Source organism: Artemia sp. Qi Xiang Cuo, chromosome 17, assembly GCF_049724085.1.
Source record: "Artemia sp. Qi Xiang Cuo chromosome 17, ASM4972408v1, whole genome shotgun sequence".
Taxonomy (NCBI): Eukaryota; Metazoa; Arthropoda; class Branchiopoda; order Anostraca; family Artemiidae; genus Artemia; species Artemia sp. Qi Xiang Cuo.
Genome location: NC_142810.1, coordinates 58,596,044 through 58,619,417, shown reverse-complemented (window position 1 = coordinate 58,619,417; position 23,374 = coordinate 58,596,044). Strand labels below are relative to the sequence as shown.

The 23,374-nt window shown below is 34.2% G+C and overlaps 1 long non-coding RNA gene across 1 annotated transcript in view; it reads left to right on the top strand.

The window, feature by feature from the left end:
* Nucleotides 1-16,581: 16,581 nt before the first annotated feature.
* LOC148942410 (uncharacterized) overlaps nucleotides 16,582-23,374 on the top strand; it is a 44,470-nt gene continuing 37,677 nt past the window's right edge. Inside the window, exons 1-2 of the long non-coding RNA XR_016143131.1 lie at nucleotides 16,582-16,679; nucleotides 20,643-21,314. This is a non-coding gene — a long non-coding RNA (uncharacterized LOC148942410). The remainder of the gene's footprint in view (nucleotides 16,680-20,642; nucleotides 21,315-23,374) is intronic.

The following is a 23,374-nucleotide window of genomic DNA, read 5'->3' as shown; positions in this document are numbered from 1 at the left end:
ATCAGGCATTTCTGACAAAGGACGATGATAACGAATTTATTCACTCTGATACTTAGATTTCGTGAATGTTATCTGATGTATCCGACAAAAGAAGCTAATAAAGAAATTATTCACTGTGATACTTAGATTTGGTTAGTGTTATCAAACGTATCTGTCAAAAGACATTTATAAGGAATTTATTCACTCTGATACTTAGATTTTCTCAATTTTATCTGGCACATCTGACACAAGACGAAGATAAAGAATTTATTCACCCTGATACTTATATTTTGTGAATGTTATCTGATGTATCAGACGAATAAATTTGATAAAGAATTTATTCACTCTAATACATAGATTTTGACAATGTTATCCAACGTATCCGACAAAAGATACTGATAAAGAATTTATTCAATCAGATACTTAGGCCTATATTTAGTCAATTTTATCCGATATATCTGACAAAGATATTGATAGAAAAATTTATTCACTCTGATACTTAGATTTTGTCAATTTTATCCCATGTATCTGACAATAGATGCTGATACAGAATTGTATCACTCTGACCGTTAGGTTTTGATAAAGCTAACCGACATATCCCGCAAAGGATGTTGATAAAGAATCTATTCACTCAAACACTTGGATTATATCATTTTTATCCTGACCTATCCGACAAAAGATGTTGATAAAGAATTTATTTGTTCTGATACTTAGATTTTGTCCATGTTAACCTATGTATCCGACATATGATGTATGAAAATTCCTTTTTTTACATCCCCAATGTTTTAATAGACACTTCAAACGTTTGATATGGTAGCATACAATTAAAATAATGAACACGTAACAATGTAATGCATAATATATTTTTAATGAAATAATAACATGAAGAATATTAATAAAAAAAAATATATTATTATACATTGTTAATATCATTGAACAACTTAAGACATTTTGTATCTGTTCCATAAAATAGTTCACCATGTTCTCTCTTGATACAGTAACTATTCTCTTCTCTTAATTCGTATTCAGTAGAATAATCATTAATCGATTTTGAGTCATATACAATTTTACTGGTGTTTCACCGACAGTTTCAATATGCGTTTCATCTTTGCTATTATTTGGCTCATTGACTGTTTGATCAATGGTAGTAACGTTTGTTGGCACTTTGTTTTTCTTCGATTCATCTTTACATTCCTTAGTGATATTTCCTGCTAATGCCCTTTTTATTTTTCCGTCAACATCACTGTCTATTATCACATTTTTTACATAGTTAAAAGTTGAGACACGTAGACAAGATATGGTTTATGATATTAGTAGAAGAGTAGGCCTTTCTTTTCCCCTTTGCTTTCATTTAAATGCTAATACCTAAGAGATGACGATAGGATTTATCAACAGGTATCATGTTACCGCAAGCATTAGCAAGAAGATACCCCTCTTTATCAACTATTATTTTTATGTTGGCATTCTCTTTGAGTGCAATCATCTCTGGAAATGATACTCTCGCATATCCACTATTTGTGCAATGGAAATTCTTTGGTACTCCAAAGCAATCTAAACTCTAACTGTCATGACAACACACAAATGCGTTTCCGATAGTGCTACCACTTATACTTGCTTCATAGTTCAAATACTTCTCCTTGTCAGCATTCAATGCTACAACAACACTATCATGTGAACAAACTTTCTTAAAATACTTTATCTTCACTTTTTTTAAATGTGATGCAAGTGTTTATCCTTCCACTGCGTGAGAATTACTGATTTATTACATGCAATAAGCTAGTTACTGTCGATAGCCAGCCATAGAGCACCCCTGGGAAAGCTGCGTCGTGCTTATAAGCAAGCATAGAGTACGACTGGTACAGCCGCAACCATATTGGATATCTTTTTAAGATGTGTAAAAAAAAGTTGAACAATTTTCCAAGTCCAAAAAAACTCAGTCCAAAAAAAGTACTACTACAAACATTATTTTTCTAATAGTAAAAGTCACGACTAACATATGTATATCATTCCCATTTTGAATTTGGAAAATATTAAATGTAATTTTTTTTGTTTTGTCATTCTAAGACATGTAAAAAAAAGTTTTAAAAATTACCATGTTAAAAAAAATAAAAAAAAACTTTAAAAAAAACTAAAAAAAGTATAAGAAAATGGGGGGAGGGGGCCCAAACAGTTGGAAATATCTAAATCATTCTCATTTTAAATTCGAAAAGTATTAAATTTGAATTTTTTGTACAGACGCAAGCATATTTCATGTCATTTTAAGATACGTTAAAAAAGTTGAATAACTTTTAAGTGCCAAAAAAATCAGTCCATAAAAAAAATTGCTACCAAAAAAATTATTTTTCTAATAGTAAAAGTGACGACTAACATTTCTATATCATTTTTATGTTTTAAGTATGTTTTATATCATGCTAAGAAATGTAAAAAAAAAGTTGAAAAACATACCATGTTAAAGAAAATAGCCATTGCCCAATTACTTGAACAATCTGTCTTGGTTTTCCTTGTTTACAATTAGCCATATCTTGATGCAACCTAAGCAACCTACCGCAAAATACTTAACAACTTCACCTCAAAATCAACATGCATTGTCAGTTTAATATACACATACTGATATTTAGTAATCAAAATGTTAATATTTTTTGATTTTTTACAATTATAAAACAAAAAACATTTATATTTTTTCAGTAAAGTGAAAATTATGTTCTGGCCTAGGGAAGACATAGGGGTTTTAAGTCCAACTTAAGTTAATTTCTGCTCGTTTTGAGTTTGACTCGGTTATTCATTATAATTCCTGTTCGTTTTGGGTTTCAATTACTTATCGATACTGATTTGTGGTAGTTTGACACTTTGTAGATTATTTGATTTTATTTTTGCTCATATTTTGTTAATGGAGTTCTTTACTTTTCTTTGGAAAACGTATTTTCTAGAATTTTTTTTAATTAATTAGTAAGTAAGGCATCATAATAAAGTGTAAGGCATCACAAAGTCGACAAACAAAAAGGATATTGTACTAAATAAAATATTCTAAAGAGCTGACCATTATTTAGGCATCACCGGAGAAATACCTCTAGTCCTTGTTTTGGATCTTTCAGTTCCTGACACCCGGAAATTGGTGCGCCTAACATACAATTAAATAAAAAACAAGTTTTTTCAGCTAAGTTTTTTCAGAAGCAAAATTAAAACTTAAACGAGCACCTCCAAGTGTAAAATTGATTGAGCAGATTGAGTCAATTGAGTCAGAGAAAGCCAGACATATAAAGAAATTTCGTATAGGAATCCTGGAAAATTCCCCAGTATACAATTTTTCCTAAAAAGTTAACCCCTGGAAAATTCCCTCCCCATGGAAATTTTTCTCCGTACGAAGTCCCTCTATCAAAAAACTTGTCTTCTCCTTCCCACTCGTAAAATGTATGCATACTTCCCAAAAAAAACAATGCTATACAAATACTACACGTAAACAACGGGTTACATTCTTTAACTCAAAGACATTTCCCCAGGGACTGTGGGGGGTCATGTTATCTCCAAAGACATAGTTATTCGGCCTTTCAACTATGTTGAACAAAAAAGCGATCTCAGAATTCTGACCAGACAATTTTGGGAAAAAGTGGCGTAGGAGGAGGCCTAGTTGCCCTCCAATTTTTGATTGCTTGAAAGGACACTAAACCCTTTCATTTCCGTTAGAACAGACCCTCTCCTGGTGTACTAGGCCCACTGGGTCAATACGACCACCCCTGGAAAAAAAACAAATAAACACGTATCCGTGATCTTTCTTCTGGCAAAAAGTAAAGAATTCTATATGTATGCAGATAGGAGCATGAAACCTCTACGATAGGGTTCTCTGGCACGCTGAACCTGCTAGTGTAAGTTTCATTAATATTCAATGAATTGTAGGGGATCTTTCCCCTTTTTCAATAATTGGGCAAAGTTTCTCAGGCCCGGAACCATTGATGGGTATAACTAAACTTAATAAAACTTATATATTTAAAATAATATAAAAATCCAATTCTTTTGATATATCTATTGGTATCAAAATTTCATTTTTTTTAGTTTCAGGTATTAGTGAGCCGGGTCACTACTTACTAACAGTTCGTTACCACAAACTATTTGAAAGTCATTGTGGTGTCCCCACGATAGATAAATCTTATGAGATACATACGCGTTAGTCTCCGTGCTGTGTTTATCCCCATACGGTATCCCCATTATTTGGGTGGTAAGCCACGCTGCCACCAGTGTTCGAGTGGTAAAGTATGGGTGTCACCACTAAATGGTGCGAAAATGGTGCTGCACCACTTACTGGAAGGGAAAGGCCCTGGTGGCGCCAAATATTATAATGGGATGCACGCGCTTACTACAACAGTTCTGTAAATATAGGGTTTGTTAATACCCAATCTACGGTGTACCCTGCCCCAGGGTATGATAGCGTGATCAAACAGTCAAATGGCACAACTATAAAGCCAAGGGTGCACCCAACCCGGGTCACCACTGAAATCTCTAGCTATCTCCTTAGAAGGTAAGCGGACCCCCTGTTTACATAATAATTGACGGTATCTCGCAACTCTTTTCCTACCCCGTCTGGGTTCCTGGAAAAATAGTCTACACAGCTGTAGAAAATAGCTTATTTGTAATCTTCCAAAAGGTCACTTAACAAAACACACATATATCAACTCTGAAAATAACAGATTTCCCAAAACAGTGTTTTAATGTAGACTCCAAACAATATGAGGACACTCAAAGAATCTTGGCACTTGGGTTGGGACGCAGTGTGACGCGGGCCAAAGAAATGTATCAGATCCCTCCATTGAATTCGCCCTACACATATTTTCAGAGTCAATGACTTGAATTTTAGCAAGCCCATGCGATGACATATACTGAATTATAATCAAAGCAATTTACTTGCTCTTGCAAAATCCTTCCTTGGCGACGAGAGTTAACTTAGGATTGAACATAAAGAAAGAAAAACGAACAAAAATGGGGTCTTTATAGTCCAAATGAAAATACTGAAAAAACAAAGCGAATATTTCGAGAGTACAAACGCCTCTCTTCTTCAGCGAGAAACAAAATAATGTATCCAAGGAAAGTGCCGAAGAAGAAAACAACAAAAAACAAACGCGGAAATTCAATGTGAAAAAAATCAAAAACCCAAAGAAAAAGCCAAAAACATAAAAGATGAATAAAATTCAATAAAAGCCAAAAATTAAAAGAATTAAAACCAAATACCTAACAACCATAAAAGCGAGTTATTCGCCAATATCTGCGATTTGCAGAGAATCTAAAAAACTATGAACTGCCATTGACGGATACTCACGAACAACTGAGAAATGAAAAGAAAGCAATTCATTCACTCACAAGCAAAACGAACCAGCAATTAAATAAGTTAGAGAACTATGTCATCGGACTTCGAATTTTAATTATTGCATTTCTTGCAGACACCCTTTGAGACCTAAGGGGTTGTTCACGTGTTTGATTAGATGACTGGCAAAGTGGTTCAAGGTTTATTTCAGGGATTACTAAAGTATCGGCTTTTCTTTTGAGAAAACCGAAATATGACTCGTTTATCCTTAAATCACCGGAATCTCTGTTTAAAGCTAGACCTAAATGTTGGTACTTATAAATTTCAACAGCTTCTCTGTAGTGCTGGACAATACCTTTGTCATGCGAAATAAGGCTAGCTTGATTAAACAAAGAGTATGGTCTGGTTTTTCAAAATATGCTCTGCAAGGGCAGAGTCAAAATTTTCAGGTTTTTTCCGCTTTTTAAGTGTATTATTAATTGAACTGGAGTGCTGAATTAATCTATCCGTTAGTCACTGACCAGTTCTTCTGATATACCAAAGACCACACGAACAAGGAATTCTGTAGATACCGGAGTTTTCACCTATCGGGATAAGGTCTTTACCTCGATAAATTTGGGACCTGATAGTTTTTCTGGGTTTATAATAAGTGTAAATGTTATTTTTCCTTAGATTTTTTGAAATGTGGTCTGAACCCCTTTAACGTGTGGGAGACCAAGATAAACTGAATTTTCCCTTTGATTTGTGTTTTCTGTGGAACTATCTGATAATCTTTTAATGCGTTTTGCAATTCCGGAATTTATTAAACTAATTGGATAACCATTCCCAAATAAAATATCTGGAAAATATAATTACAGAAAAGAAAATAGGTCATTCAACTGAAAAGAAAAGAAACAAGGGTGGAACCCCAACACCTCCCATCGTAAAATAAATGACCTCCCGTGCGCCACGCTGGTCCACCCTTACAAACATAACACTGAATTTCAACTTTACAAAATCAATTTGTCTTCTTTCTTCCACCAGTGTCTGTACTTCCACCGCTTGGCTCACTGTATAACCGTATAACTACTGTATAACCACCATGGTCTCTATCGTAGTGGCATCCGCATTAGGTTTTGAAAATAGAAGTCTTTAAGATTCACAGAAAATGATCGTGCTCAGCACATTTAAAAATACAACTCTTCTCACTCTCACGATTTTACATTTGAGAGGAGCAGAGAATCAGTTTCTGGCCCATTCGATGATGCCAGTACTTTAATGTACATAATCGCCTGTTCTAGCTTCTCTTTTAATAATGAGCGTGTGTTCTATTGGAGGATCTTTAGTGTTGTTTTACTCTGGTTTTGTAATGGATGGTTGTGGATTTGGTCTTTATGCATTGGCCATATAGTGGTAAATTTGATAGTTATTTAGGATGGTGATTAGATGTAGCTCTGCAGTCTCTACTAAGCTTTTAGAGATGTATTTTGTTGCTATTTGTCTAAAGATGACTGCTTTAAGTCCTTGGGGCATTTTAGCTTGGGAAATGAAAGTACTTGCCATAGTGTAGGCTATGAGGTTGGTGATTGCCTTGGCTGTGTTGATGGGCATTGATTTTATGGCCTGGTTTGGTCTGTTGTATATTTTATATTCTTCAATCAGATCTCCTTTCAAAAATTGGTATGAGAGACTTGGGAGCAACATTTTTTCAATGATCTTGGTATGATAAGTCTCTAAGTTATGGAACAAATTTAGTAGCCCTCATTTGGATTTTTTCTATTGCATTGCTGTCTTTTTTAAAAATGGTCTGGTTGTTGTGTGACCGTATTCGATCAGTGGTCTCACTAACGATTTGAAGATTGTTAAAACAGCGTTGAGACAGCAAGAGAAAAATTTCTTCGAATAATTCCCAAGACATTTAATAACTTAGGGATGATTGACTCGTAGTGCTTGGTGAAAGTCATGTCACTTTCTATTCTTATTCCCAAGTTTCGCGCTTCTTCTTGTATAGGTATTTGTTGTCCTTCAAAGCAGTAGTGCCGAGAAATATGTTTTGGGCCTAGCCGAACAAGATAACTTTTATCAACTTTTATTTGTATTCACTTCCATGCTCAATTTTTCATCCATTCTGCTATTTTGTTTAAGCCTTGTTGTAGTATTTCTGTACCTTCAAAGCTAGTTATTGCGCGAAAGATTTTCATGTCATCTGCATAAAGCAGTATCTCAGAATGTTATTTGGGAGATCATTTATGTAAATATTAAATTGTAAGGGCCCCAGAACACCATCTTAAACTATTCCACTTGTGACTTTTGCCTCATTGCTGCTAAGATATCCTTCCAGTCTCCCTCGCTGAGATCTTTCTTTTCAGAAAGTTGAGAACCTACTTTAGAATAGTATCGCCAACACCGATAGACTGTAGTTTTCGAAGAAGTTGACATTGTGAGACTTTATTAGAGGCTTTTCTGATATCTAAGTATAAAATATCTACCTGTATCACACTATTCATATATTTTCTCCAGGTGTTTGTAGTGACAAGTAGCTCAGTTTCTTGAGAAATCAAAACTGAGTGGGTGAAATGAGGCTTCTTTTGAGTAGGTACTGCAATATATTATCGTGGAGTAAAGATTCTAGTATTTTGCATTTGATACAGGTTAAACTGATAGGTCTGTAGTTACTTGCATCTTATTTTCTTCTTTTTTGAAGAGGGGTATCACCATTGCTTGCTTCCATGTATCAGGCAGGTTCCCTTTTTTGTAGCGACTTGACAAAAATGTAGTGCAAAGGCGCTGCAATTTCCTGCGCCAGCTCTCTGAGAACTTTAGGATGTAGGCCATTGGACCTTCTGATTTGTAAGGGTTTAGATTTTTTAGTTTTTTGTATTGTCAGTTCTATCTCTTCAAATTTGCCTGTGACTAGTGGCTGACATTCCTCTTGACTTTCATCTTTGTCGCTCTCTGTTGTGAAAACTGTGGAAAACTGCTGATTTAGTAGGTTGGCTTTAGCTATTGGGTCACTGATTTTTAAATTTGTTGCTGAGTTTCTAAGATCAGGAACAACCGGCTCTTCTTTTCTTTTTTAATTCACGAAGTACCAAAACACCTTGGGGTTGATCTTTGAGTTTTCGGCTACTTCCCTCTCCTTTTCACTTGCTTCTTGTCTAGTGGCTTTCTTCACTTTGTTGGCGATTCTGTGATAATTTCTACGATTACTTTCGGTATCGGTCTGCTTGATCGTCTCCCAGGCTTGCCGCTTGGTTTTTATTAGGTCAAGGATCTCTCGTTTCAGAGGCGGTCGTTTAAATATTTTGACTATTGGTACATACTTCTTTGTGAAGTCTATGATTACGGATGTGAACTTTCTGTACCTGTCATCTACTAGATATGTGTTGTTTAGTATTTCAGTCCAGTTAAAAACTTCTAGTTCCATTCGCATGGTATTGTAATCACCTTTTGAAAACATCCACCTCTTTTTTTCCTCATAGTTTCGCAACTTATAAACACCTCTAAGTAAAGTGTAGCGTGGTCCGGTTTTCTAACGGGAAGTCCTATATTAAGTTCTTGTATTACTTCCATATTACTGCTTAGGACTATGTCCAGTAGTGTTGGCTTGTCGCTTCCTCGGATTCTTGTTGGTTTTTTAATAAGCTGTTTTAGGTAATTATGGTTCACTATCTTCAGAAATTTCCTCTGTGAGGGTGACCCGCTATGCTCTAGGAGATGTGACAGGCTCCAATCTATGTTAGGGTAATCTGCAATGATTAGAGTTGGTTCGGTCAATCGCACTAGATGGGAGCATTCCTCTTCTGTTGTCTCTTCACGGCGAGCATTTGTCTCTGCATGGGCGTGAGATCTGGGTTTAAATATACTTTGGTACGAGTTTCTCATCTGATGATTTTCTTAGATTTGGAGCTGTCCACAGGCCTTTTCATCTCAACCTCTTGTGATTTTTTTAGCTTCACTAACAAAGTCCTTGGACTACCATCTTCTTTTGGTCTTCCAATCCGGGCAGTTTCTAGTATCTCCTCTTCAGTGATATTTAACCAAGCTCATTTTCTTGATTCAATTTGATAACCTGTGTAGTGTCATTGACAGCGGTAGATTCAGGTAGCCCCATGACTACAAAATTCATCTTTTTCTACTTTCTACTTCTACCTTTTCTACTTCTTCTTCTGTTCCTTTTCTACTTCTACCTGAATAATTGCATTTATTGTCAGCAGGATGTCGTAAGGTGATGGTTTTCCACTATGATTCGAAGGTGTTGCCTAATGTTGTCTGTGAGGTTGAGCTTCTGTTAGCTGTCGCACTTGAAGCTGTAGAAGTGCTACTTTCTACTTTCACAACGAGTGTGATCGCATTTGTATTTAAACAGGAGACACTCGTTGTCTTCTCTCTTCATAACCAGCATGAGATCAGCATTTATACCTTGGCAAGAGGCATACTTCCACTCGTTGCAGAAAAAAACAGAGGAAAGAGGTGGCAATGTCGACATCTTTGTGACAGTAGCTGCCTTCTGTGTTGTTATCTGGGAAACTAGTGCTCAAAGGAATCTCTTTGAGCTTCTTAGGCTGGCTTACCGAGGGACCTTGGCTGTTGATGGATTCTTCTCTCGGAGTCTCTTTAGTATTTTGTGCTTTTGGTGGAGGATTTGTTTTATACTGGTCATTGCTAGAAGAATGCAACAATAGCATTTCCATTGTCTTCGGAGTTTGTCAGCAGCTTCCTTATCATACGCAAGGCCTGCGCAACCAAAGTGGAGCCATTTTAGGCGGTCTCGGCACTAAATTCCTCTTTGAGCTCTTGTTACATTTTATTGCAACATGGGCAGAGTTCTACCATATTTATGTTATTTATTTTAACAAAGATTTTATCAGCAAATCCTTAGTTCAATTTGGCAGCACCGGCGTTACAAGCTTTAAAGATTTAGTGGTAGATAAAACCCGTGGGAAATACAACCCACAAATCACCTTATCCCAGCAGTTTAAGGATAAAAAATCTCACTATTACTGTGCGACCTCTTGAATGTTTATTGTTGCTCACATCTGCACAGGCTATCTCCGAAAAATGTAGTCCGAATTATATCGCCGAAAATGTGCGAAAAACGGCTGAATCAATGTGGTATGTTGTTGTACCAAAATACACCTTCTAAATCTGGCAGACTTCACTTATTTAGAAAAAACAGATCTGGGATGCCAAAAGGGCACTTTTAGTGGCTTTTGGACACTTTTTCACTCTGAGGCACATCGGAACACTACTGGGTCAAGAAAGGCAGCTTTTTGATAAAAAGGACACTTTTTGGACATTTTTCCAAATCAAAACCAAATGTCTTTATTTTCTTCTTTTTTTATAAATACGACTGCTTTTAATTTGTACTCTACTTTTAAGCTTTGGTAACGGCTTGGGGATTTTACTTAGATGTTTTTTGCAACTTGTGCGAACACCATTTATCAACCGAATAAGAATAGGACCTAAAGTCTTAACCAATGTGGTAGCTGGAACTATCGAATCCATCTTTTTCTTCTATCTTACGGTTGACGTTTGTCATCAAGTCGGTCAAATTCAAGGACCCACCTACTGCTGGTGGCAAAGTCACCAAGGCCGCTGAGAAGTCTCGAAAGAAGAAGTGAATGCCCATTCCCTGCTGGACCGCTCCACGTAAATCCCTGTGGCGTGTAGCCGTGTACATATGGCTATTATTACACTGCTGCCATAGAAAGAAAGAAGTTTCGCAGAAAAGCTGTGTTGCGGCTCAGTTTTATTTATAGTCGCTAGTGAATGTTTCTGTTTTATTTTCTATACTTTCATCTGTGTTTTTTTTGTCAAACGCTGGTCGCCAGTTTCCATCGAATATAACTCAAGCGAATTTATTTCAATCGACCTTGTCTTCTCACTTTTTTAGTTCTCGAAAACGTCATTTATGCACAGGGCTACTTCTAAATGTTCAGAAAACAGCAAGATAGAGGAGTTGCTAAATGATTTTAATCACTTGACCATTCAGTTGACAGAGTGGTTAAGAAGATCGACGCCTTTTGTTTAACTTTAAAACCATATAGGTCAAAATAGGCATTTTGTTGCTACAGCCGTTTGGACCTTGTCGCACCCAAAGATCCTTAATAGATACCGAAGATCGACGACTCGCATCTTTTTCGCATAACTAATGAAAATGCCGAAGTGAAAATGAATCTTTATGATTGGTTCTTTACTTTTCGACTAGGATAGGTAGCGGTATCGGTAATCGATATAAAATTTCACTCTGTTGACATTCATTTATTGGTAGCGTTAATGTCAAAGCTGGAAATACCTACAGAAATCATGCAAGTAACAGACCACTAGGTAGCAGAACAAGCAAGGACAAATTTCATAGGTTTTTTGGCACTTTTTTCACAGGTTTTGAAAATTCATAGTGGCAACCCTGTATTTTGGCTAATTTCCTAGAGTGACACTCCTTTTTTGACTGATTGGGACACTTTTGTCCCTAAAAGTTTTGGCAACCCTGAAACACATACACAGGTGGCTTAACACATACACATTAGCTCTTTGTTGCCACAGTCACAGGTTTCCTGTGCTAAAGGCTCCTAATATGACCTAATATTCTGCTAAAAGTTGAATTTTGTAGAGCTCAGATTTTCAAACTATTTTTTGTGATTTTGAGACGACATCTTTGTATATTAAATCTAAAGCTTCATCACATTAATCACAAATGACAGCCATGGCCATTTTGAAATAACCATTTTAAATTGAATTGTAAAAGACGATAGGTCGGAGAGAAAAGGCTTTTATATTATTGAATTTTTTCCCTATATAAACCAATTTACAGAAATTATCTGTCTGTTATTAGATTCTAAAAAGTGTCTTTTAAGCTTCTTTTATAAGTCTTTTAAGCTGCTGCTTCAGCAGCATCTAAAGTCTTGCCAGACTGGTTAGAGACTTTTGTGCAAGATACAATACACTAGATTACCCATAGTCCAAGGAGGATTGGAGAATTTCATGACCACCAGAAGTTCGCTAAAATTGAAGTGAAACAGTTGCTATCGGTGGTTTCTTCGAGATGGCTCAGCTTTGAAGCACCCAAAAGACGACTATTAGAAACCTGGAATGCCTTGTTATTGTTTTGTGGTGACGCGTTAGGTGAGGGCACTGCAGACAAGGCGAGCAAAGAGAAGATACTCAAAATATACAACGCTTTAAACAATCCTGTCACGAAGGCCTCTCTCGATTTTCTTGCCCACGTTCTTGGGATTACCAACTCCCTAAACATTGACTTTCAGAGCAGTGACACAAGAATCCGTAGACTGGTGAGCAGCTTCATTACGGCGTACGCAATATTACTCCAAATGTTTATTAAAAAGCACATGCTACTGGTAGCGAAATCACCATTCTCCATAGATCTGGTTCCCACGAACTATCTTGAACTGGATGACATGAAATTAGGCACCAATACCGAATGTTACCTGGAGGAACGCGGATCAAGGATTGCTGAAGACTTACTCAAAGCCTTTAAGGTCAACTGTCTTTGGTTCTGCAAGCATATGAGACAAAGAATAAGCTGGGAAGATCCAATTTTGTCCGATCTTAAGATTTTGAATCCCTGTGTTGCACTCGGACCTGAAGAGGTGTTCATTATTCGCATTCTCTTGCACTTTTCTACGCTTCTGGAAAGCGATGAAATGATTGTAAAACGCAAGAGAGAAAGCATTGACCGTCAACTGCAAGAACTCAGGTTGAGCCAAGGTGATCTTGGTCAAGATCTGGTCGACCAACCATCTGGTTTCACGAAAAGTATTTTGCATCTAAAGAACGGTATTGGCAAAAAAAGCTTGCTGATCTGTCGGCCTTTATGTTGCACCTCTGTTGTCTTCCCCATACAAGCACTGCTGCAAAGCGACAGTTCTCTTTCCTGTCGCACATGACAACGCGACTGCGTAGCAAGCTGAACCCCGGGACAGTTAGTTCATTGATAATGACTAAACAGTTAGTTGGTAAAGTCTCTTCCTGGAATGTTCCAAGTGATCTACTGGATAAGGCTATCAAATGGGGAGAGGAGGTTTTTAATAAACAAGGTGCTTGTTGTGCTGAACCGGACAGCTCACGCTCCGACACTGAATGAACAAAAGATTTAGATGGGGTGAGTACTTCGTTCCTTCTATGCATTCCAGTTCCAGTGCAAAAGTTCAGCTCGTAATTTGTCCTCTTACCAACGGTACTTCATCCTTTTTTTCCTTTCGAAGAGAACAATTGTCTTTTCTCATTAAATCGTAAAGACATGAGAGGGAATTGTTACTGATTGATAAAAATAAATCAATGACTTATCTTACGGTAGATACTAGGCCAAAACGTTGGAATGAGCTTCAAGAATAGATTAAATAAAGATAATTTTTGTCAGAAGTGAGGTTTGAAGATGTACTTTAAGGAGTTACAGGATTCCAATAAGCTTTTCTTTAAAGCGCGAGAGGATTTCGAGTTGTTTTTTTTTCAACACGATCTTATAAGGTTGATAGAATTCTCAATATTACGAAAGAAAAAACTTGATGTTTCTTCAAGAAGAATCAGATTGTAAAGAGATTATTAAAAAATTGTTAGATTATTAGGATTTCAGAAATTTTCCCGTTTATTTTCTAAAATTGCTCTTTTTCTTAATGTTGAGAATTGTGAGATTCTAGTTTTTAATGGTTCCACTTCCTCTAGTTTTTCCTTAGTTCTTCGTAGTTTCTCTATTTCCTCTGTTCCTGTTTTTCAATGGTTGGGTATCACTGTTACAAAATCAATTTCTAGCCTTCGCTAGTACACTGTTCGTGATATTATAGAGGAAATTTAAATGGTTTTTTCAAAGATTGTTAGCCGATCGAGGGAAGCATCACCGACGAGAACTGGGTCGGCTACATTCTACCTTTTGTAATAATACTGTCCTTTTACTTTTTTTTCTCTCCTGTTCTAAAAAAGAAAGACGTTAAATATGTCCTTTTTTTATTTCAGATATTGTAAGTTCTAATTTATCTCCCCCCCCCCCTTGGCATAGTAGTGGTAAAGTAATTCGTAAGTTTGAAGTTCTCGATGTAACAGCAAAGTTGGTTGTGCTGTAAGGAAGGCTTTCGGATTCATTTTTTTGTCGTTTTTCGCCTCATCATCCTTTGGTTGTTCTGTTCGGTTAATTCCATTGTAGTGTATTTTACTTCATTTTTTCTCTTTTTTTCCTTGTCTTACTCATAACTTTGTGTTTAACATGGGTTATAAGTACATTATTATTATTATTATTATTAGGGAAATAATTGAGAAAAGACAGGCAACTAGAACAGATCTAAAAAATGCAGCGTAAGCGGATTTAATTGTTTTGGTCCAGAATCCGCATTGCCTAAGGGCATGTTTTAGTTTTTTTCAAAATTCTTGCTTTAGGATTTGCAATAGGAATTAGAGAAAAATATCTCTTTACTTTCGAACAGATTTCCCTTCAGCTTTTAAAGATTTCCTTTCAACCTTCAAGGAAAATTTTATACATTTGATCCTAGCATTAGGTAAATGTTGATAGTATCTGTCTCTTTTGCAGGGTTTAAGCTACAGGTGGAATTTATAATATCATGACTCGGATCAGTTGTGACTTATCAACCAATATCATTATATCAACCAATCAAATTTTTGTGTTTTTTTGCCAATCTTGTTTGCCAAGACCTGAAGAACCGTATTAGTGATAATTGTTTTTTTCTTCATTCGAAAACGTCGCAGCATTTGCTTGAGAATCATATGCAAGCAGTCTAGTTTAAACCTTGTGTGCAAGACGAACGTGGCTGGCTAATTTCCAGTACCTATTGCTTTAGATTAGAAGATGCCAGAAATTGTACTCAGATCATCAAAATTTAGCGTGGTTTCTAAGAAAACAGGTGGAGTGCTTTGAAAATATGATTTGTGAGAACGTGAAATTCATTCCCCTGTTGCCCTTTTGAAAACTGGAATATAATAGCCTAAGTTGTATAGAGATGTATGTGGGTGACCAAGTTTGATGTCTAGTGATTGCTTTAGACCTCGGCAAAGTTACGGTGCGAATACCCCTTTTCTTTTTTTATGATCTACCAACATATTTTACTTCTGAAAGAAGTTTTGCTTTGTATTAGTTAAATACAATTCTTTAAAGCAGATTTCTGGTCCGTCAGGTTTGGAAATGCTCAAACTTTAGGAACACTTCATGATGTTAACTTAAATTAAAAAAAAATGCAGTGAAGACTCTTTCGCTAGATAATTCAGCCCTACAATTGCCTTTAGTAGCTCAGGACTACTTCTAAATGTTCAGAAAACGGCAAGATAGAGGAGTTGTTAAACAATTTTAACCACTTGACCAACCAGTTGGCTGAGTGGTTAATGTTGACCGACTTCTTATGTTCTAGATCCCGGAATCTGGTGGAGGAATCTGTTAATGAAGACTGAACTTAACAAAGCTGTTTTGCAACAAACTACATCTTTTTATTTTACCTTCCATTATTTTGTGAACTTCTATCTAAGCAACATAATTTGCCATTCTATCTTCTTACATCATAAGTTGCGCTATGGGGCGAAACTTACAGAATTTGAAAGAAAATACACGAACCAAAAAATTGATAGTTCCAGCCTGGTATTGCGAATAGATTTCTAGTCTGGGAATCGGGATTTCTGTGAGGTTTGCACATGGTCTTTAAGGAAAATCCTATGTGTCTGAACATAAAGTGCCATTTCATGATGCGGAAAACCGTCCAGTGGTGATCATACGTTTTTCCATGCAGATTGAACAATTTTACTTTTAATTTTAAGACAATGTAGGTCAAAATAGATATTTCTTTACTGCAGCCGGTCGGGCCTTGTCACACCCATAGATTCTTAATAGGGACGGAAAATTAACGACTCACATCTTTTTCGCATGGCTAATGCAATTATCGAAGTGAAAATGAGTCTTGATGATTGGTCCTTTACTTTCCGACTAAAATAGGTAGCGGTATTTATATAAAATTTCGCTCTGTTGACATTCTCATGACAATATCTTTCTGTCATCTATTGAAATTGAAAAGCACTACATGTAATTTATATGTAGCGTTAATTTCAAAGCTGGAAATACCTGCAGAACTCATGCAGGGAACAGACCGCTAGGTAGCATGCCTCTCGATTTTCCATGATGTGGTTTCGGGCCAGAGGCAGATTTTCCCAGATTTAAGTATCTTTGGTTTTAGTATTCTAGTGCTGCTACTTCAGAGTAACAAATGTAAACTGTAGTAAGAATGCCTGAACACGCTCTAAAAATGGTCACAGGTTTTTTGACGAATTTCACAGGTTTTTTGACATTTTTTCACAGGTTTTGAAAATTCATAGAGGTAACACTGCATTAGCTTGTATATAGAAAAAGTAAACAAAAGTGGAGACAAATGAATTAAAATTCCCAAGGGATTTGAAACAAAAATTCACTTACTCCAAAGTCCAGGTAAGTTGAATAAAACACTAAGGGGGATCACTTAAGCTGACAATGAAGGTAAAATTTAGTAGAAAATATCACACAATATGTAAGAAAATGTTTTTATCTCGTGAATTAGGCATAGCCTATTGCTTGCTTGCCTATTGCTGGAGTTGGTGCTTGCTGGTGAAGAGACCAGGGAAGAGAATCTGGCAGGTATTGGAGATTTTTGTGGTGTGCTAGATGTTCTTGGTGTGCATGAAATGTCAAGCTTGCTCTATGTTGGGGAGAGGGGTGTGTTTAGAATGGTTTCTGAGGGGATAGCTGGCTGGTTGTATTTACTTACTTGTCGGGCAGCAAATGAGATTGGTATATTTTTTATTTCAGCTATTCTAATTGTGTTAAGACAATCTCTGTACTTAGGACATGGTAGCCTATTCTATTATCAAACAGATAGGGGCCACTGCAATTTATGCATTTATGTTGGGCTTTACAGTCATTGCTTTCATGTTTTTCTTGGCACACTATGCATTTGTTTATTGTGGTTTTGCAATGCTTGTAGGTATGGCCTAGTCTATGGCACTTTTTATACTGGATTGGTTTATCCTTTTATGCTTTATGTGCCTTTGGCTGCCCAAATATTTGTTGGGTGATCTGGGGGTGTCTATCCAATATGAAAAGTACAGTCCTACTTGTTTGTAGAGTGTTTGTTCCTGGTTCACCTAGACAGTGGATAGCCTTAACTGGAATGGTTTCCCATTGTCAGTCATTAAACCCTCTTTTAGTTCAGCTTCAGGGATTTCAGGTGGTATGTTGTATACTACAGTTTTTTCTTCTTTTTGTTGAGGTTTCCACTTTTCAGTTGTCATCTTGATGCTTCTAAAAGTTGTTGGGAGCATCCATTTAAAGCTGCAGAGCTGTGTTATGGTAATAAAAGGATAATTATTCTAGTATTTATTTTCTAGCTGTATAAATGCTCTGTTAACTGTGTCACCTTTTTTTTTTACATAAACAAATATTCTCAAACATGGTTGATGGTCCTTAATGTTATTTTTTCCATTTTTCAAGAGTCTATGTAATATTCTCTGTTTTCTTCTTCTATATATATTTTATTCTTCTTTGAAATATATCTTCTTCTTATTAATATATATATATATATATATATATATATATATATATATATATATATATATATATATATATATATATATATATATATATATATATATTTCCTTTTTTGTATCTATCTGGGTTTTACACTTTAAGATTTATCTCACACCATTAGGCAGGAGTTGTTAATCCCTTATCACTCCTTGCTGTAAGCCACTGTTTCTACTTTGCAAGTTTAGTCTGAAATTAAGGATATTTTCAAATCCATAATTTTCTTAAATCCTATTATTAAATTTTTTCACATAAAAGTTATTTTATTTGGAATAAAAATTATTTCAGGATTATTGACAAGCCAAGACTTATCAGGATTTTCAGACTTCCTCTATTTATTTCTGATTTCAGCAGAAATTTGGGATTTGGGGAAAATATCACTGTAGAAAACCAATATTATTCTCTGACAGTTGACTATCCATTTACCATCTAATCTGCAAATTTACTCATGATCTTTGATATTAGAGCTTCTAAAGGCCACCCAAAGTTGAAGCTAAAAATTGTACTATATCACATTTCACTTGTCTTAAAAGGCAGAAATGCTGTTCTTTCATGATGGTATTGTCTATAGCCTATAAGAAAATAAATACAAGCAGTGCAAACTGCTTGTTAAAAATTCCACAGATAAATGTCATGGACTTGTTTTTAGTTGTGAGGCAGCACTGATAGTGACATATACTATTTGCACATATATTAATATATATACTTGCATGTGACTTTGAAAAGTACTTGTCCCTGTAAAAAATACCCAGCAACTGACTCCCTATGTGCCCTGTTGAGACGCCCTGTGCGTCTGCAATGGCTCTGGTAGATCTTTTTACATTTCTTTACACATGCATATACTATTTAAGCTATTGCATTTCATTTATATATATATATATAAATGAAATGCATATTATTATATAAAATATATATATATATATATATATATATATATATATATATATATATATATATATATATATATATATATATATATATATATATATATATATATATATATATATATATATATATATATATATATATATATATATATATATATATATATATATATATATATATATATATATATATATATATATATATATATATATATATATATATATATATATATATATATATATATATATATATATATATATATATATATATATATATATATATATATATATATATATATATATATATATATATATATATATATATATATATATATATATATATATATATATATATATATATATATATATATATATATATATATATATATATATATAGTTAAATGTTCTTAATTTTTAAATGTCATCTGTTTTAACCTGTAAAATACTTTCTTCAGCTGAGGAGTACTTTTTACAAGCTCAGTAGCCCTCAAAATTATCATGTTTACCATAGATACCCTATTTAGTAATAATATCTAATAATAATAGATACCCTATTTAGTAATAATATCTAATAATAATAGTAATATTTATCTAGTAATAATATCTATCAAATAATAGTGTTAATAATAATAGTTTAACTGCTATTATTATCACTGTTCACTATCACTGTTGAATCAATATCACTACTTACTCATCTTATATATATATATATATATATATATATATATATATATATATATATATATATATATATATATATATATATATATATATAGTTAAATGTTCTTAATTTTTAAAATGTCATCTGTTTTAACCTGTAAAATACTTTCTTCAGCTGAGGAGTACTTTTTTTACAAGCTCAGTAGCCCCCAAAATTATCATGTTTACCATAGATACCCTATTTAGTAATAATATCTAATAATAATAGATACCCTATTTAGTAATAATATCTAATAATAATAGTAATATTTATCTAGTAATAATATCTATCAAATAATAGTGTTAATAATAATAGTTTAACTGCTATTATTATCACTGTTCACTATCACTGTTGAATCAATATCACTACTTACTCATCTTTAGCAGAATCACTGTTGAATCACTATTGCTACTCACTCATTTTGAACCAAATCACTGTTGAATCCCTATCACTATTCACTCATCTTAAGCCAAATCACTGTTTTGTCACTATTCACTCATCTTAAGCCAAATCGTTGTTAAATCACTATCACTATCCACTTAGCTTAAGCTGAATCACTATCCACTCATCTTAAGCCAAAGTCACTGTTGAATCGCTACTGACACACCTTAAGCCAACACACTGTTGAGTCACTATTCACTTATCTTAAGCCAAATCACTGTTGACTCACTATTACTATTCACTCATCTTAAGCCAAATCACTGTTGAATCACTGTCACTATTCACTCGTCTAAAGACGAATCACTGTTGAATTACTATCATTATCCACTCATCTTAAGCTGTGGTTGACTTACAATTACAAAGTTAATTTGGAAGTTGACTTGGTTGTAGTTGCAGCAGAACCAGGACTGTTAGAAAAATCTAATTCTAGAATTTAGCCTGTCTCTGCATTAACATCTTTTTCCTATTACTATGTTTCTGTTATTATATTCTATTATTATGTACATTCTATTACTTCTATTATGTTTTGTTCTATTATATATAATATTATGTTTACTATTACTTTCACTAACTTTGTGGTTAATATTTCCTCCAACAAACATTATAGATTTGCTTACTTATATGTGGCAATCATCCATGAGATTTAACTAGCGCTAATTGGGGCTAATCATATTTTTGTAGAATTTTCTGATTGGTTGAATAATCCTAGAAAAAAAATGATTAGTTGAAGTTAGTAGTGGTTAAACTTCAGTATTAATAAAATCTCATTTTGAATGGGCCTTAAAGTGTTTATTGAATATTTTGCAGTCTGTGCTTGGCCTGATCCAACTGTCCATGAAATTGAGAAAGAAGAGATGGTGACAAAAACCTGTTCAACAGTCAGCAAAACTAATAAAAGTGCTATGGGGGAACTTCTTCTAAAACGTGATTTCAACAGATATTCAGCCATTTGATACTAACACAATTATGGCCTGAAAAAGAAGGTTTCTGGCTTTTGCTCCGAGAAGCCACTCACTGTCTCACTACCTGCCCCTAAACGAAATTGATTCAAAAAGTGGCATCAAAATGAGCCACGTGGCCCTAGTCTGGGTTTTGTTTCGTGCCACAGCTAGTCTCAAAGCAAACAATGCTTTTAGCTCAGAGTAGTTTAATCTTGTTGGGGATATGTTTCAAAAATTTGTACTAGTGATCATCTTTTCTTCAAGTATCCAGACATGGACAAAAGGAGACTAACCCAGTGTTGCTCACTCAGAATATCAAATAATTTTCTTTACCAGATTGGCAAGGAAATGGGCATATCCTCTTTGATTTTTAATGAAGATTTCCAACGAAAGAAAAGTTGGATTCCTCCTTTGTTTGCTATTAATATTAAGGCTACTGTAGATGAGTGTTTGCAAAAAATTTATGAGATAAAAACAGCCAATAAGAGAACAGCTGATGTTATGGAAGTGCTGATTGGATGTTATTTGGTAACCATTGGTAAGCACATTTATCTTATCCGTCTTTTTGCAATTTTTGTATGTTTTTAACTGTTTGACTTGATCCTTTTTAAGCAAAGATTGCAAAGGATCTTTACCTCTCTTGATACTTGCTTCCATTTAACATATGTATAGCATGGATGCCGCTAGAGAAGGGCCACAAAAACTTTCTAAGACCACACGGGTTGTGCATGACAAGAAAATATAATAATTAAGAAAACAAGAAGCAATGGTCATTTTCAGCCATTTTGAAAAAATGAAAACGAAAATATATAGCAGAAATTTTTGCAAGGACCTCTGTCAAGCTGTCCTCAGTGCCCAACACAGGAAAAAAGTTCCTTTGTATAGTTATAGTTCCCTTTAAAAGCTAGTGTTTATTTTGTGTTGTGTGTTGAGCACTGAGGAGGGCTTTGCAGTGATTTTCGCTGAAAAATATGCTTTGTCTTTTTGCTTTTTCTAACTGACAAAAATTGCCCCTGTTTCTTGTTTTCCTAATTATTATTTTTTTTTTTCATACTGAAGAGCCATAGGGATGATGTCAATCCCTTTTCTGGTCATGCTTATGATATATAGTAAATGTATTGAGTGAAATGTGGGTTCAATTCTGTCATTTTGATCCAAAATAATTTTTTGCAACCTTTATTAGTTTTATTGATTTCAGAAACACTTTTTTTTGTAACAGAAGACAAAGTCATGTACCACTAACGAGAATGTCTACTGATTGTCTACTAATTCGAAAAAGTAGCCTAACTATTAACCGTCAATGCTTACTTACTCTCCAGGAATTGATTACTTAATTATAAGAATCTCTCATTTTGAGGCTACAAAGAAGCCTACCCTCTAGCTAATCAGGGTTCTTTGCATAAGCTATATATTATTGTTATGTATTTTATTATGTTATTTTATGTTATGTATTTTATACCAATTACCCTTCAGCTAATTGGTGTTCTTTGCATAAGCTATGTATTATTGTTATGTATTTTATTATGTATTCTAATAGGCCTATACTGACTGTCCAGTGCTGATTATTCTGTTGTATAGGTTTAAATTTCTAATCATTGGCTATTTTTCATCTTTCTTGCCTTGGATGGTTAAATTGGTCACAGTAGCTTATTAAATAAATTCTCATTTAGGTCTTAAGAAGAAGGCAATATACATAATTAGAAAGCAAAATTATAAGGAAAGGTAATAATTATGAGATAAGTAAAGGTAATAATAAATATATTATAAAATATGATTAAACGAATAGGGAAATAATAGATAAATAAAGTTAATAATAAAGTTAATAAATAATAAAAAAATAAAGTAAAAAATAATAAAAAATAAAATAGTTAAAAAATAAAATAGTTATAAAATATTTAAAAAATGATAGAAAAAAGAATAATAAAAAAGAATAATTAATAATAAAAAAAAATAATAAAAAAATAATAAAAATAAATAATAATAATATAAAAAAAATAAAGTTAATAATAGGGAACTTCAACAAAACTTCACAAAAGCGAAGTAGGTTATTTTTTTTCTATATGGTTCATTTGTACTGTGATTTTTGTACTTCTATGTATAGTAAATTTTCAGATTACTTCGAAATCATTTTCGTTTATTATTCCTGTGCTTTAAAAGTCTTTATTTTTATCCTGTTGCATGCTTTATTTTTATGGTCCGCTTTTTTGCATGTTATATGCTAATAGTGACCTAATTAGGTAAGCAATATACAGTTGGTGAAGGTGACTATTGCAGGGCATTGCTTGAAAGCTGTTGGAATTTAATTAGCCTCTTCCCAGTAAGTTCATGCTGTTCATTTTCATTATAATACTTTTGGGAAGAGTTTAAAGATAAATTGGCACATGGCCAAATCAACCCAGATCTCAGCAATTCTTGAAAAATAATCACAAATGTATGTTAAGTTAAACCAGATTTAAGAAGTCACCCCCTATTATTTCACCGATTGGACAAGAATTAGTGGCCCTAACAGTGGAAGGAAATAGCCACAATGAATGAGAAAGATTAGAAATCAATCAACTCTGAAACCAATTATTCAGAGAAATTAATAGGCCAGAACAA